The sequence below is a fragment of the Microtus ochrogaster genome, chromosome 10 (genome assembly GCF_000317375.1).
Source record: "Microtus ochrogaster isolate Prairie Vole_2 chromosome 10, MicOch1.0, whole genome shotgun sequence".
Lineage (NCBI taxonomy): Eukaryota > Metazoa > Chordata > Mammalia > Rodentia > Cricetidae > Microtus > Microtus ochrogaster.
In genome coordinates this window covers 57,009,064-57,025,517 of record NC_022016.1, presented here as the reverse complement: position 1 = coordinate 57,025,517, position 16,454 = coordinate 57,009,064, and positions in this window count along the sequence as shown.

Below are 16,454 nucleotides of genomic sequence, written 5' to 3'. Positions count from 1 at the left end.
AGAGAGAGAGAGAGAGAGAGAGAGAGAGAGAGAGAGAGAGAGAGAACCAAGTATGTTGGGGGACAGGGACAGTTATGGGAATGGGGAGATGAATGTGGGATTGGGAGCTAGAGAGTGGGGATGAAGAAGCCAGTGTGGCATCCCGTGTAAACTGGGTCTAGCTATATTGATCGGGATCCATCTGTCATAACAAAGGAGCCAGCGGGGCCAAGCAGAGACTGGAAAACCCCTCTGTCTCAGCTGCCGCTTTCCCATCTGTGCTGTTGTTTATGGATCAAGAAGTTTCAGTCAGTCAAGGTCGCTGACTCAGATCAGCTTTGCCCCGCGAGGATGTGTCTGTCTGGCAACAAGAAAAGAAAATGCCCCTAAGAATAATAGAATGTCATTAGGAACAGGCCAGATTTTTAAGAATTAGATTTTCAAAGCAAAGAAAGACTGTTTATGTCAAGATGTTCATTTGGTTGACAAATATTTGTTGAACGCCTACAATGTACCATTGTATGAACTCTATCACCCAAACCAGGTGGCCCAGAGCCAAGATAGAGCACCTGGACTTGGGTTTCTATTTGTGGAATTCTACAAGTGTGGACTCCGTGACTGACGCCAGAAGGCAGCGAGAGATTCTGACCATTGTTCCTTCCTTCTCTTTGGCAAGGCTTCACCCTCAATCTGAAGAAGCCAGTGACAGAACTGGGTCCATTCAGCAAGTGCCATGAGGAACCCTGGTAGAGGCAGTAATAGTAGACCTAAGGTGGGGGGTACCTTGAGGAGATGGGAGTTGCTAAGGGAAAGAGGCCGGTGTCCAGCTGAGGACACCAGGATGGGTCTGCAAAGGGAGCAAGTCCCTGACTTATCCAGGCACCCAGCTCAGTTGCTGCTCTTTGCAACCATACCCTAGAACTTTACTGTATTACCTACCTTAGAAGAACATTTGATGGTTGTTTCAGAAATAGCTGAGGAAAGGAAGATATATGTATAAATGCATGCATGTGAGCAAGCATAGATGCGCAACACACACACACACACACACACACACACACACACACACACACACACGTTCCAAGGCATTCCATAGTTGTCAGAACCCATGGTGATATTGAATCCTGTACATGCTATGGTTCTTTCCACTGTATATAAGGTTTAATTTGTAATTAGATCCAGCAAGAAACTAATAATAAATAGTGCTAACAAATATATTAAAAGTTATATGAATGTGGTCTTTGCTCATACTGTATTATACTTTTAGACTGGACTTGTCCACAGAGAGTTGAAAACACAGAAGATAAGAGTTTAGATGGGGAGAATGCCTGTATCTTCACTTATTTAATTTTAAAGACTTTTATGTATATAGTGGGGTTTTTTTGGCATGTATGTCTATGTATCATGTGTATGCAGTGTCTGTGGAGGCCAAAGAGGGTGTCAGGTCTCTTGGAACTGGAGTTATAGATGGTTGTGAGCTGCCATGTGGATACTGGAAATTGAACCCAGTTCCTTTGGAAGAGTGCTCTTAACTGCTGAGATACCTATCCAGCCCTATAGAGTCAATTTTTTTTTTGTTATACATGGAGGTTAATGTTCTACGGTTACCACAAACACCGAGAGCGGATTGTGAACCACTGCTCCGGCTGTGTTACCCCCTGGGGAAACACGGACTTCTGCTCCTGCAGCCCATAATCCCGGTCCAAGGAAGCCATCATCACATTGCCTTTCATTGTTTTTCTCTTAAAAAGGTCAATTACTTCATATATAGCTATCAATGAACGTTGAACTCACAGCCAGCAGTCCAGTTCATGCTTGAATGAAATTGTCCTAGCACACATATTTTTTTACCCTCATACATGCTGCTGGTTTCTTGTACTTAGGGACACCTGGCCTTGCTTCAAGACATGCTTGGGACCATATTAAAGAATAAAATGATCGAGGAAATGCACCAAAATGCAAAGGACAGTGACTCTAAGACAGACGATGGTGAAGACACTGTTTACAGTGTGGGGGCTGAAGACAGAGGGCAGAGGATGGCCTGCTAGACCCCCCCAGACACACATATGCACTATGGAAAAGAAGGGCCTGCTGTTCTACATGTGGCTAATAATAATAATAGTGAGGTTCAACTGTATAGCATGGGTAGGCAGGCCTGCATGCACATATGTATACACACATGTACACACAGGAACACACATGCAAAGATATGCACACAGACACACATCCACATACACAGAGACAGACAGACATAGACACACAGAAATAAACATACACATAGAGAAACATACACACAAACATAAACATGCAAAGACACACATGCGCACACAGACACATATACACATACATATAGGCATGCACACAGACATACACACATGCACACACATGTACACGTGGATGGACATACACAGACACACAGAAATATGCAGACAAACACAGAAACAGACACAGACATATACACACAAGTGCAATCACACACACACACACACACACACACACACACACACACACACACACACGTGACTTATTCTGAAGCTGGGTCCTTACCTAGAAGTAGAAGGCCCCAATTAGACATTTGCTGGCAAGCTGAATATGTCGACATGTGCCTATAATTCTAGCAACCAAAGACATGAGGGTCTGGACTTGAGGGCCAGCCTAGGCTGTGTAGGCACTGTCTCAAAACAGAAATAAAAAAATAACATGAACATTTTCTGGCATTCCATAGTGGAGTCCTGGGAAGATGAGACCTGCTTCATACAAGATTTTTTAAAAATGAATTTCAGTGATCTCAAGTGGGCTAAGGGAATGGTGGATGCTGGCATTTCTACTCTGCGGTCCTATAGTCCCACTGGGCTTGGCAGTAGGCTCTAGGAAGACCTTGCCAATTCTTCACAAGAGGACAGGAGAGAGCCTCGTGTGACTATAGTACACTTGGAAATGAACACGTAGGAAGCAAGAGGTGCTAGGCCTTGCAATGACCCTGGGAGAGGAGAATCCTAGTAGACATGCAAACATCTCTGGTGCAGAGTGTGCAGAGACCTTGGGGCCCCATCCCGGGATAGTGCACCCCACACTGGACACTTTTCTGCTTCTATAACCAGATCACGGGGCATGCTCTCAACTCTCTCAGGCCTAAGGAGATTGGAACTGCCACCTCGCCATGGGGCATGCTCTCAGCCACCTCAGGCTTGAGGAGTCTGGAACTGCTGCCTAGCCAGTGTCACAGAGATGGAGGGACACTTCTGGTCATGCACCCAGGGCTGTGTCAGGCCCTAGGCCCTCGATGAATAAAAAGGTGTGTAAAGTGATCTCTGGTGGGTGATTTTCCTGGGGTGATGATCTTACCTAGCTCCCTTTAGGTGAACAAAAATGATTTGATGTTGGAGATAAACTAATAATGGTAGCTGCCATTTTTGAGTGTTAGTAAATATCAGGTATCGGGCTGTTTTGTTTTTTAGTATTAGCTTCATCAGAATAACAAACGTACTTGGGTTTCTGCCAAACACTTCATTTTGAAAAAAATTTAAATGCTAGAAAAACTGAACGACAAGCATAGTGAGCAGCTACATAGTCACGTTGGGGTTCATCAATTAATATATTGGGCTATCTACCTATCATCTATGTATCTATCTATCTACCTATTATCTATCTATCTATCTATCTATCTATCTATCTATCTATCTGTCATCACCTTTTATGTATCTATAACCTATCTACTACTTGCAACCAAACATCAATATCTATTTTTGGCTATCATCTATCTACATGCCTCTCTATTATTTATAAATCATCTGTCCATCTACTATCAATCAATCAATCAATCAATCAATCATTTATCTAGTATTTACTTGTCAATCATGTATTTACTATCTCTCTCATCATTCTTTGATGAATGACTTAAAACTATTTTATGAACACGGAGTCACTTTACCAGTAAGGGCTTCATCATGCATCTCCTAAGAATTAATCCCTCCCCTCAACACCCATAACAACATTACCATAATCAAGAAATTTTACCTAGACTCATGGTCATCTTGCATGTGCTCCATTCTAAAGTTTCACGTACTGAATCTACAAATATTTAATGAGACTTTGAAGGGAAGGCAGTATTCTTCCTTTCTGTTTGTTCCTCCCCAAAGCTACGATTTCTTCCTTCTTTAACTATTTTCTCCAGTTACGGATTTTATGTTTGTAAATAACTTGTATAGTGTACCGTCTTTTAAAACCTACTCATCATTTATTAATCCCATTCTACGTAAGATGTGGCTTTATTTCTCACAAAAATACTTTCCTCACCCTGCCAACACGATGGTGCATCCTGGTGATAGTATCAGCATTTAGCACCAACAACATGATTGCATTATTTTTAGGCTGAGTTATTACACGGTGCCCTGTGCTTGTATTTCCTTTATTTTACAGTTGTGGTAGCTTATGGTTGTCATGATTTGTCACTTATTTGGTTTTCTACGTAGGGATCACTATTTCATCCCAAGTTTTCTGACAGAATTGTAATTTTCTCTTTAATATGTTGACGCGGATTGAATTATGTGGTGGTGTAATTCTTCCTTTGGCCCTCCTGCTCTACCCTGGCCTGTCGCTCATCTGTCAACCTAGATCATCTCTGCACCATCAAACGGGGAATTCCCTTAGACTGCTCCTGAATTAAGTCATTTGTTTCGTGGATCTTGGGCATTCTCTGTTTGGATTTATCCTCTCGCAATGGCGGAGAGCGCCCTTCAGTAGTTTTCCAAGTAAGGAGTCAGAGCGGACAGTATTTCTGAGCTTGTGTATGGGAGAGTGGGAGACGATTTCACACTAAAGCCTTACACTTGGTTGATGGGTTGACCGCCTATCAAAGCATAGAGTGGGTGAGAATGTTTCTGCATTGTTTCCTTATTCCCGTGTTTTGGGGCTGAGGGTGAGGAGCTGGGTGTTGTTTCTCTCCCCGCCTTTGGGACATCATGAGCGAAAGCTGTTTCCATCCCCTGCTGCGGCACCAAGTGATGCTTTGACCCTGGAAGCTCAAGTGTTGACTTGCTGCTTCAGTAACCCCACCCTCTGGTTCCCGGAGCACCTGCCATCCCTCTACTTCCCAACTCTCTCTCTGAAGCCATTTGGTTCTCTTTGAAGACTCTTTCCTCTTAGTTTTACAACCATCTCATTGAGTTGTTTATTTCTGTTACAATATTTTTGATTTTCAAGAACTCTGTTGAATGTTTCCTCTTTAATAATTGTATGTTCTGGTTAAGGATACAATGGTTCCTCCTTTATCTCTGAAGATATTAATTATACGGTTGTTTTCTCCTTCCCACATTGCTTCTATTTCCTCTGATTTTTTTTTTTTTTGTCTACTAGGCTTATTTTTAGTTGTTTGAATCCTTTCAAGAGAGGTTCTTCAAACATCTGGCGGACCTCGATTGTCCTTTATCAGTGGGAGGCCTTAAAATTCTCAGTGGAAGCTTGAGAATGTGCAAGCTATGGGCTGGGGGCTGTCTGTAGGATGCTGGCCGGGGTAGGCTCCTATAAATGGCCTATGTAAAGGTCTCTTCTGTGGCATTGGTCAGTTGCTCCCTCCCCAGCCACACTGTGGCTAGTTAAACTCTGTTCCTTTTTTATCTTCCCATACAAGGCTGCCCACCATGCTGCCCTACCCCTCCTGACTGACCCCCAGAAGCAAGCAGTTTAGATTCCCGTACAGAAGCTTACCAGGAGTGACCCCGCCCATCAGAGCTCTGCTGCGGTTGTCTTTCCACACCCATTCTCTTGCTCTATATTTCCGGGCAGAGTTAGCCCCTCCCTGCTCTTATCTCTCATGCCCCCTTTTCGGCTTTCTGTAGACACCCCATATTCTGTGACATCTGGGTTTCCTGCTCACACCTCACAGACCCCAGTGTTTTCCCAGGCATTTTAAAATTCTCTTATCTGGTTTTGGTCTGGTTACTTCCTTTGGTGAAACCTTAGCATTTGGAGATGATAGCAAAATAGCAGTAATACTGTGTATCTTCATCTGTTGCTTTTGTTTCTACTGCAAAATTTTTGAGCCTGGGTAATTTATAAAGACTAGAGGTTATATGGCTCACAGTTCCAGAGGCTGAGGACTCCTAGTGTCCAGGATCTTCCTGTGTCATACACTGGTGTAGAGTGTCACGTGGCGAAACAGGGCAGGTATGCACCAGCTCGGATCCCTCTCAGGAAGCTGTCAGTCCCATTATGGAAACCCCATGTTGATGGCCTCATCTTAGTTACTTCTTCAGGATTCCATTTTGCGGGGGCGTGGGAGGGTTTGAGACAAGGTTTTTCTGTGTAGCTTTGGTGCCTGTCCTGGAACTCATTTTGTAGACCAGGCTGGCCTCGAACTCACAGAGATCCTCCTGCCTCTACCTCCCAAGTGCTGGGATTAAAGGTGTGCGCCACCACCGCCTGGCCCGGGACTCCACTTTTAAATTCCATCAAGTATAAATTTGGGGATTAATTTTCTACATGAGTATTAGTGGATTTATTCAAAGTGTGGTCCCGTGATTTTCAGAAGTCAAGGAAATGTTTCAGATCTGCTGTCATTGCAGGGATCTGAACCCAACTCAGGGACTTACCCTTTGACCAAGACTCATACAACCGCACAAAACTCCCCACTCCACACTGCCCATGATGCTTCTCAAGAATGGCGAACACAGCCATGTCACCAATTATCTACGCCCCCTAAAGCCAGGATGGCTCTGTTGCCCAGAAACAGGAGGAAAATGCTGAGCATAGGTGCCTTTGGGCTTCCTCTGCAGACGTCTTCCTGGGGAGCTCTCGGTTACAAGCAGAAGGTTCCAGGTGGATTTAAGGTTTCCCAGAGTCATTACACCTGAATGACTTGAGTTTATCTCCTGCAGAACGGGAAACTGTCAAGCTCACCTGAATATATTTTAACTAGGGCTGAGATAACAATTTATACGTCCCCTCTGGTGTAACTCTCTGTGAGGACTGGTAGCCGCCTCCAGTGCTTGTTAAAGGTTGGGAGGTCTTAACCAGGTTCAGTCATATGAAAGGGTTCTGTGATCAATTAGTGATGCCTGCTGAAGGCAGTTATTCGCCAGCCCAGAACCAAGGGAAAGATGAAAGAAAAATGTTCTAAGACTGTGTTTCCCAAACTTGGCCGATGCTAAGAACTACTTGGAGGTACTTGTTAAAAATAGATTCCAGGTTCATCACCAGGAGATATGAGCTCAAGCTCTTTGGAGTGAGGTGTTGGGAGTCTGAGCTTAGCGAGCACTCCGGACAGGAGAGCCTGGAAGCGTGGTTCTGTGAGAAGGTCAGTCTTTAGGACTCCCTGCTGCCCAGAGGAGGACACACAGGAAGGCGAGGCAACAGAAGCCTGTTCCTGGTAGCGGGGGTACAGAGGCGAAGGGAGAATGGCTCAGCCAGGCACCTATACAGACGTGGGTACCTTGAGTGAACCTTCAAATCCAAACCGAAGATCCCTGAGTAGCTCCAACTGCTCAGCGCCAGTGCACAATGAATAATGAATTGTCAAGTATTATAAAAACACATCTCAGTGTCTTGCTTAATTTCCTCATGTCCCCACCCAGACCTCTGTCTTGCTTCTGTCCACGCCAGGTTGCAATGATCTAGAGAGGCCCCAGAGGAGTGTGACTATGTGAAGAAATTGCAAACATCTGTTTGTAAGTCAGGAAAACCAAAGGCTGAGAAAGAATGGGCTCTCTCCTGGATGGCAGACGTATCTTCAGAGGGGGCTCACCAAAGGCATGTTGGGAGGAATCTTCCATGGGACGTTGAGCTGTGTAAACAAATTTCAATAAGTTTGTTAATGGAGATCATTCCAGAACTGGTCTCCTTACATTCATGATACAAGAGCCCCTATGAAGAGACACGCTTAGCTTGTGCCATCTGCTCTTCTCTGTTTTCAACCACGAGCCACACATGCTCTCAGTTAGGTCAGGGGAGGGTGGGGCTCACACGCTGAACTTCTCATGGTACTGTGGCTCAATACCTGGCAGAAACAACTTAGAAAACAAAGGGAAGAAAGCTTTCCTTTGACTCGTGGTGTCAGAGGAATTTCCATTTGTGACAGAAGCCTATCATTACAGTGCAACCCAAGAGGCACAGAGGAGGCCAGAACCTTCATATGCCTTCCCCTAGTGCCCTACTTCCTTCTAGGATTGGTGTCCTAAAGAGTCCATGACCTTCCTAAATAGCTGGAGTCCAGCTAGAGTCCAGGGGCTCAAACCCATGACCCTATGGAAGACACTTCCAATTCAAATCGTATTTAATGGAAAATCCATATGTCTGTTATGCAACCAAAATACCTAGCATTTACTGAGCAGTTGGTATATACCACCAAGTATTTATTTATTTATTAGTGAGCATATGTGCGTATCACAGTGTGCATGTGGAGGTCAGAGGACAACTTGCAGGAGTCAGTTTTCTCCTTCCTTGGTGTGGATCCCTGGATTTGAACTGAAGTCTTCAGGATTGGCAGCAAGCACCTTCACCCACTTAGCCATCCCGCAGCCCCACCCTTAATCTTAAGCCTTCTCTATATTAGTGTATTTCTTCCTCTCTAAACTCCATGATGAAGGTACATTTGTCATTCCTCATTTCATAACTGCGAAACAGGGGCACAGAATTACGGCATTGTCCTAAGACCCTAGCCTCCGTGTGAACTGAAGGTTTCTGTGACAGTCCTGCTGGGAATTGGTTCCGAGATTGAGTTGCAGAAAGAATGTGGCAGCTGTCTAGACTTCTCTTTCTTACTTTTTCTTTCACTTACCCTAATGGAAGCTGTGGTGGTTTGAATAGGGATGGTTTGATTCATTGATTCGAATGCTGGGCCTTTAGGGAGTAGCATTACTTGATGGGGATCAGGAAGGAGGCGTGACCTTGTTGGAGTAGGCCTGTCACTGGAGTTTCAAATGCGCAAGTTAGGTCCAGTGTCTCTCTGCCTTCCTCTCTTTTCCTGCTGCCTGGTGATCCACAGGTAGAACTTGCAGCTGCCTCTCCAGCACGGCTGCCTGCATGCTGCCTTGCTTCCCACCATGATGATAACAGACTAAGCCTCTGCGTGTAACCAAGCCCCAATTAAATGCTTCCTTCTATCAGCCTGGCATTGGTCAGGGCATCTCTTCACAGCAACGGAACACTGACTAAGACAGAAGCTAGATATTATGTGTGAGCCACTCAACAGAAAGGCCAACATGGCAGGAAACAGAGATCCTTAATCCAACAACATCAAAGAATGTGATTTTGCCAACAGTGCCATGAGTGAATTTGGAAGTGACTGAACTTGGAGGTGACTGAGCCCCAGGAGATGCATGGGAAACTTTGACCCATGTCTTAGCTCGTTTATTGCCGTTGATGCGCCAGTGCTCCACAGTGTCATTACCTAAAAGTGTATAGTGCACAATAGGGCCACTCTTTGTGCTGCACATTCTGTGGGTATTGGCATGTGTCCCTCATTACAGTTTTATATGTGAGAGTTTCGTGACCCTAAAACCCGCTATACCCTGTCCATTCTAAAACCCTGGCAACCGCAAATCTCATGGCTGTCATAGTTCTTCCTTGTTCAGAATAGCACGTAGTTGGAATCAAACCATTTGGAGACTTTCCCATTGGCTTGCTTTGCTTTGCAGCGTCTGATTTTTTTCCTATCTCCCCACAGCTTTATAACCCATTTATTTCTAGCACTGAGTAGTTTTCCAATGTATACACGTATCATGGTTTGTTTATTTATGTAGCTGTTAAAAGACATCTTGGTGATCAATAATAAAGCTCCTGTAATTATCTGTGTGATTCCTTTTGCTTGGTGTCTATTTTAAACGTACTTGGGTAAATGCTAAGGAGTTATGATGGCAGGATCGTATGGCAAGAGGGTGCTTAGTGTTACGAGGTCCTGACAAACTGTCTTTCAGAATGTCTGCACCATTCTACATTCCCATCAGCACTGAAGGAGTCCTTGTGGCTGCAAGTCTGTCTTGTAGGACTCAGGAAGTTCTATAGACATGCTCCTTAAGAATCAGGGAGTAAAAAACTCACAAGTCTCAGGAAGTCCCTGAAATTTACCAAATGCACAAAACGCCTTCTCCCATAAGGTTCTCCAAGATGGGAAAAGAGAGACATTTTCTGACCTTTGCTGCCTGCAAGTTGTAAGGAGCTCCCGGGTTCCAGCTTTTGTGAGCCGTCATCTATGCAGGGGTGGGGTGTCAGTGACGTAGATGCCTTTGAGTCACCCACGCTGCTGGGATTAAACACAATAAACTTATCAGTTTATTGTGAACTTTGGTGGGATTGTTATTTGGTTTGTGGTCAGTTTCCTGTCTGAGGTGTGTAGATGTCTGTCTGCTTCTTCCCAGGATTAGTGCTACACAACAATGCCCTTGCCAATTCTGGATGATGCCAGCGCTTTGCATTTTTGTTCCCTAACGCAGAGGCATGCAGAGGCATTCCTTTCTTTTCGCTCATAATTACGCACCTCTATGTAAAGTTGTACAGTTTCCCTGGGCTTGTTTGCCATTTTGCAATTCTTTGGTGCATCCATTCAGATCTCTAGCCTCTCTTGTAATTGGGCAGTTTGTTATCTTACTGTTGATGTCAAGCGTTCCTTGTGTATGTCGGCTACAAATCCTTTACCAGTCACATTTTGGGTGTCCCTTACTTCTGCTCAGTGGTTCATCTTGTCCATTTCTTAGCAGTCTCTCTTTTTCAGAGCTGCTTCTATTGTTTTTTGTTCTTTCTTTTCATGTGTATGTGTGTGTAGTGTGCACCCACAGAGATCCAAGAAAGATGCTGGGAGTCACCCTGGATCACTCTCCACGGTAATCACGGAGGCAGGAGCTCTCAATGTGTACCTAAATTTGTTTCTATAAGCATTGATATCCAGTTGTCCCAAAATCATTTGCTGAGAAAAATATCCTTTCTCTATTGAATTACTGTTATTCCTCTGTTTGAGACCAATTGACTATGCATTTGTGGATCCATTTGTGAGTTCTTGATTCTCTTCTGTTTAACCCGTCTGTCTATGTATTTTCACTACCACCATGCTGTCTTGATTATCATAGCTTTTCACTGAGTGTCGAATCTGAGCAACACATCTCTGACTTTTGTTCTCTTCCTGTAGTTTGTTGGCTTTCCTGGGCCATTTGTTTCTCCATATATGCTTTAACATTAGTCTGTCAGTAAACACAAAACATGGAAATTTTTGATTAGGCTTGTATTGTATCATAAATCAGGTCAAAGAGAATGGACATACTTTAAAAGACCCTATTGAAAGATAATTCACATACAAAACGATTCAAAAAGTTAGCATTCAGTGTATGTGGTGTGCGTGTTTGTGTTTGTGTGTGTATAATGTTTGCGTTTATGTATTGAAAGGTTTGTACAGGGGCTGGAGAGATGGTTCAGAGGTTAAGAGCATTGGCTGCTCTTCCAGAGGACCTGGGTTCAATTCCCAGCACTCATATGGCAGTTCCCAACTGTCTGTGACTCCATTTCTAGGGGATCTGACACCCTCACACCAATGCACATAAAATAAAATTAAATAAATAAAAAATAATTTAAAAAGAAAATCTTGTACAGTTGTCACCATGGTCTAATTCTGGAGCATTTTGTCCCCTTACAAAGAAACTCCTCAGTTACTCATCATATCCACGTCCCTCTATCTTTATAGATGTTCTTAGTTTGTACATTCCTGGACATTTTACTTAAGTGGTAATTTCAAATGAAGGCAATATGTAGTCTCGGTGACTTTTTTTTTTCTTCATTGAACATCATGCTTCAAGATTTATCACATCACAACATGTGCTGCTGTGTCATTTTGTTATCCCACTAGCCAAGGGATAGCTGTGGAGGGTCCAATTTCTCCACATTCTTGCAAGATTTGTTATTGTGCACATGCATGTGTGTATATGTGCATGCATGCTTGTGTGTATGCCTTTACCCATCGTATACATGCAGATGCCTGAGATCAATGTTGGGTGTCTTCCTCAATCATTTCCCTACCTTAGGTTTTGAAGCAGGGTCTCTCCCTGAACCTAAGCAACCATTTTTGGCTAGACTGGCCCGTCAACATGCCCCTGGGATCTGTCTGTCTCTGCCCCACAAGACAAGCCCTGGTATTGCTTGGATTTTAAATTATAACATCCGATTAGGTGAAGTTGTGCCTCATTGTGGTTTTGACTTATATTTCCTTAATGAGCAATGATGCTAAACACCTTTATGTGCTTGTTGGCCATTTGCATTTTTCCTTTAAAAAATTACTACTCATATCATTTGCTCATTCTAAAATTGGGTTATTTGTATTTTTAATCACTGAGTTATAAGAAGTTTTGAAATATATCATGGATCTAACTCTCTTATAAGATAAATGGCTGGCAAATATTTTCCACCATCCTGCAATTGTTTTTTTTTAACTTTCCTTTCCTGATGGTATCGTGTATAGCACCAATAGTTTTAATACTGATGTCTATTCTACTTTTCCTATATTTTTATTTCACTGTTTATGCTTTCTTATGACATTTAAAACATTATTACCCAGTCTAAGGTGTTACAAATTTACTTTCAGTGTTTTTGAGTGCGTATTTAAAATCTACCATCAATTATCAGTTTTACACTAACTTTGTTTATAATTGAGGTGGGAGTTAAATTTATTCATGTGCCCTGGGGAAATCCAGTTGTCTTTGTTAAACTTCCTGGATGATTGCTTCCTCTCTGTTGAACTGCTGTGGTCCTCTTGTTCAAAATGGACTGACTGTTAACATAAGAGTTTATTTCTGGCCTGCAGGTTCTGTGCTGCTGGCTTCTTTTTCTGTCCTTATGCCAGGACTACACTGCCTTGATTGCCCAGAAATTCCGTGTCAGCTTTTGGAATCTCAAAATTTGATCTTTCCAATTTTTTTTTATACTTCCTAGCCATTTCTTACCTCTTGAATTTCCATGTGAATTTGAAACTCTGCTCTTCTGGGTCTGCCAAAAAGAAGCAGAAGCAGGAAGTTTGTCAAGGATTATGGAAAATGGAAACATAAAGTGGGAGGCATTGCCATCTTCCTAGCATCAAAACCTCCAATGCACGAGGTCCCTCCATTCCCTTAGAGATGATTTAGTTTGATTTAATTTTTGTGGTTGCACAAATCCTATTCTCTTTTGTTAATTTTATTTCTAAACAGTTTATTCTTTTGGATGATACTACAAACAGAATTTTTTTCTAACTTCATTTTCAGAATTCTTACTGTGGTCATAGAAAAAAAATTTATAGCTGGGTGGTGGTGGCACATGCTTTTAATCCCAGCACTAGGGAGGCAGAAGTGGGCAGATCTCTGTGAGTTTGAGGCCAGCCTGGTGGACAAGAGCTAGTTCCAGGATAGGCTCCAAAGTTACAGAGAAACCCTGTATTGGAAAATCAAAAAAAAATATTGTGAGTGAATCATGTGTCCTATTGAACTCCCTTTGCTGATTCTAATAGTTTTAGTGGATTACATGTGTATTTAAATGTATATGCACATATACACATGAATGCATGTACATATGTGTACATGTATGTCCATGAATGCATGCACATATGTGTACATGCATGCCATCCGGAATAGAAATGCTTCATTTCTTATGTTTCAACTTGCCTTTCAAAAAAATGCCTCTTCTTTAATTTCTTTGCCTAATTCCTCTGGCATAAGCTCTGGAAACCCTGTAGCAGTACTGAATAAACGTGGCAAAGATGGACATCTTTGTCTTATTCCTAATCTAGGGGGAAGAGCACCCAGGCCTTCACCATAAAATGGTCTCCTGGCTGAAGCTTTCTCTTAGGTACCCCTTTAAACCAAGTCAAGGACATGTCTATTCCTAATTTGTTCAGTAATTTTCATATGAAGCAACATTGGAGAAGGGGGTGGAAAGAAACAGGAAGTCTGTTGTGAAACTGGGCCTCCTAAAAACATCATGGAAGCATTGCCCAGAAAACCCCAACAGGCCTGCTGCCCAAACAAGAGCTGAACAGGAGTGGTGATACCAATGACATGCTGTCATGGGAGGAGAAAGTTCACTGGAACCCAAACCTAGTCAAGAAACCACAGGCAACTCAGGAGTGCTGAGTGGGAGAAATAGCATCAGTTGGTAACCTGATGCCGTGTGTTCATCCCTGAAATGATACAAATCAGTAGCTTAATAAGGGCTGAGTGGGTCCTATTTATACATTTAGAAATACATATGGGGCGCAAGTAAAGAAAAAGGCGGTGAATTTGAGAGAGAGCAAGGTGGAGTACTTGGGAGGGGTTGAAGGGAGGAAATCCCGGGAAAATAATATAATTAGATTTTAATTAAAAAGATACTAAGTACAACAAATAAGCAAGCAAACAAACAAAAGAATATTAGGGGAATTGGTCAGCAGGTAATGCTTGCTGGGCAGGCTTGGGGACCTGTGTTTGTAGCCATAGCACCCGTGTGAAAAACCAAGCATGGGTTCACACGAGCTGTAATATCAGCTCTGAAGAGAGGTAGAGGGTCTGAACAGGGGAAGGACTGCAGGGGTTGACAGCCAGATATGCTAAAAGCAGTGAGCTCTAGGTTCAGTGAGAGACCCTTCTCAAGGGAATGAGATGGAGATGGATGGGACGCTTGCTCATTTGGCTTCCCAACATGCATGCATGGACGTGTGTTCATGAGCTCTTCCCCCCCCTCTCTCTCTCACACACACACACACTATTAGATTCTGTCAAATACTTTTTCAGATAATTTGAAACGAGACTTTTGTTCTTCATGAATCTGATATATTACTTAAATTGAGTTTCAAATACTAACTCGCTTACATTCCTAATATAAATCTCATTTGATCATGGTGTATAATCTTTTTTATATGCTGCTGCAATTGGTTTTCTAGTATTTTGTTAAAAATTTATACAAATGGCTCCGTCGTTGAAAGCATGCACTACTGTTATAGAGAACCCAAATTCAAGCCCCAGCATCCACATCAAGCAACTCACGACAGCCTGTAACTCAAGCTCCAGGGGGTCTCTGGGCTCCAAGGGCACTCTGTACTCACACACACACAAACCAATATACACATGATGTAAAATAATAAAAATAAATCTCTAGAGTTTTTATGCCAGTATTTTCATAAAGGTGATTTGTAGTTTGTTTGTTTTTCTTGTGATCTCTTCGTCTCATTTTGAAATTAGGGCATATTTGTGTGTCATAGAATGAGTTGGGAGGTGAAGTTCCTGTTCACTGTTGGGAAGATTCCATGAAGGATTGGTGTTCCTTGGCTGACAGGAGTCACCAGATGGTGACTTCTGGGGAAGCCATCTGGAACCGGCCTTCTCTTTGTAAGATGTTTCAAAATTGATAATTTCATCCCTTGACTTACTACGGATGTTAGTCACATTTTCTACTTTTGGGGTGAGTTTTAGTAATTTGTCTTTTTAGAAATTTGACAATTTCACTTAACTTATCACATTTGTTGGCATACAGTCAGTCTTAGAATTCCTTTATAATTCTTTTTATTTCTGCAAGGAAAATAACTTCTTCTTGATTTGAGAATTCATTCCTGTCCTGGTTATTTTAGCTACAGGCTTGCCAATATTACTGATTTTTTTCAAACACATTACATTTTAAGAAATATATCACTGATTGAGACAGGGTTTCGTGTAACCCAGGCTGGTCTAGAATTTGGTATGTAGCTAAGGATTATCTTGAACACCTGATCTTCATGTCTCTACCCTCCAAAAGCTAAGATTATAGGATTACATTACAATGCCTGGTTTGATGTCATGCTGAAAATCAAACCCAGGCTTCTGTGTGCACGATAGGCTTTATAGGCAAGCTGAGCCATCCCCAGTACAATTTTACTGATACACACACACACACACACACACACCCCTATATGTGCATGTGTGGAGAGGCATGCACACATATGGTACGGCATTTGTGTAGGGGTTAGTGAACAATTTTGGGCGTGCGCCCTTGCCTCCCACCTTGTATGGGACAGTTTCTATTGTTATTGTTCACCTCTTCAGCCTACCTGGCCTATCAGTTTCCAGGGAGTCTCATAGCTCCTCCTCCCATCTCACCGTTGGAGGGCTGTGAGGACAGATATGTGCCACTGGGCACCCAACTTAGGTTCTTAGGCTCTTACGGCGGGTGCTTTACCCACTAAGCTGCCTTCCCAACCCTTGCTATTTTTTAAAGGATCATCTTTTGGTTTTGATTTTTCTCTGTTTCTCTATTTTTGGCTTCTTGTTTTCTGCTCTAGTTTTTATTATTTCACTCTTCCTGTGAGCTTTGTGTTCAGTTTTCTCTTCATAGTTTGGTTTCTTGAGGACGTTGAAGCGGGCAATGTGTTCTTCCTTTTGGGTTTACAGTGAGTCTTTGCAGCTATGGGTTTCCCTCCATGTGCTGTCTTAGCTGCACTCTGTGAGTTCTGGTTGCTTTGCTTTTGTTTCCATCCATCACAAGGTATTTATGAATTTCCCTGTGACCTCCTTTTCCTCCCT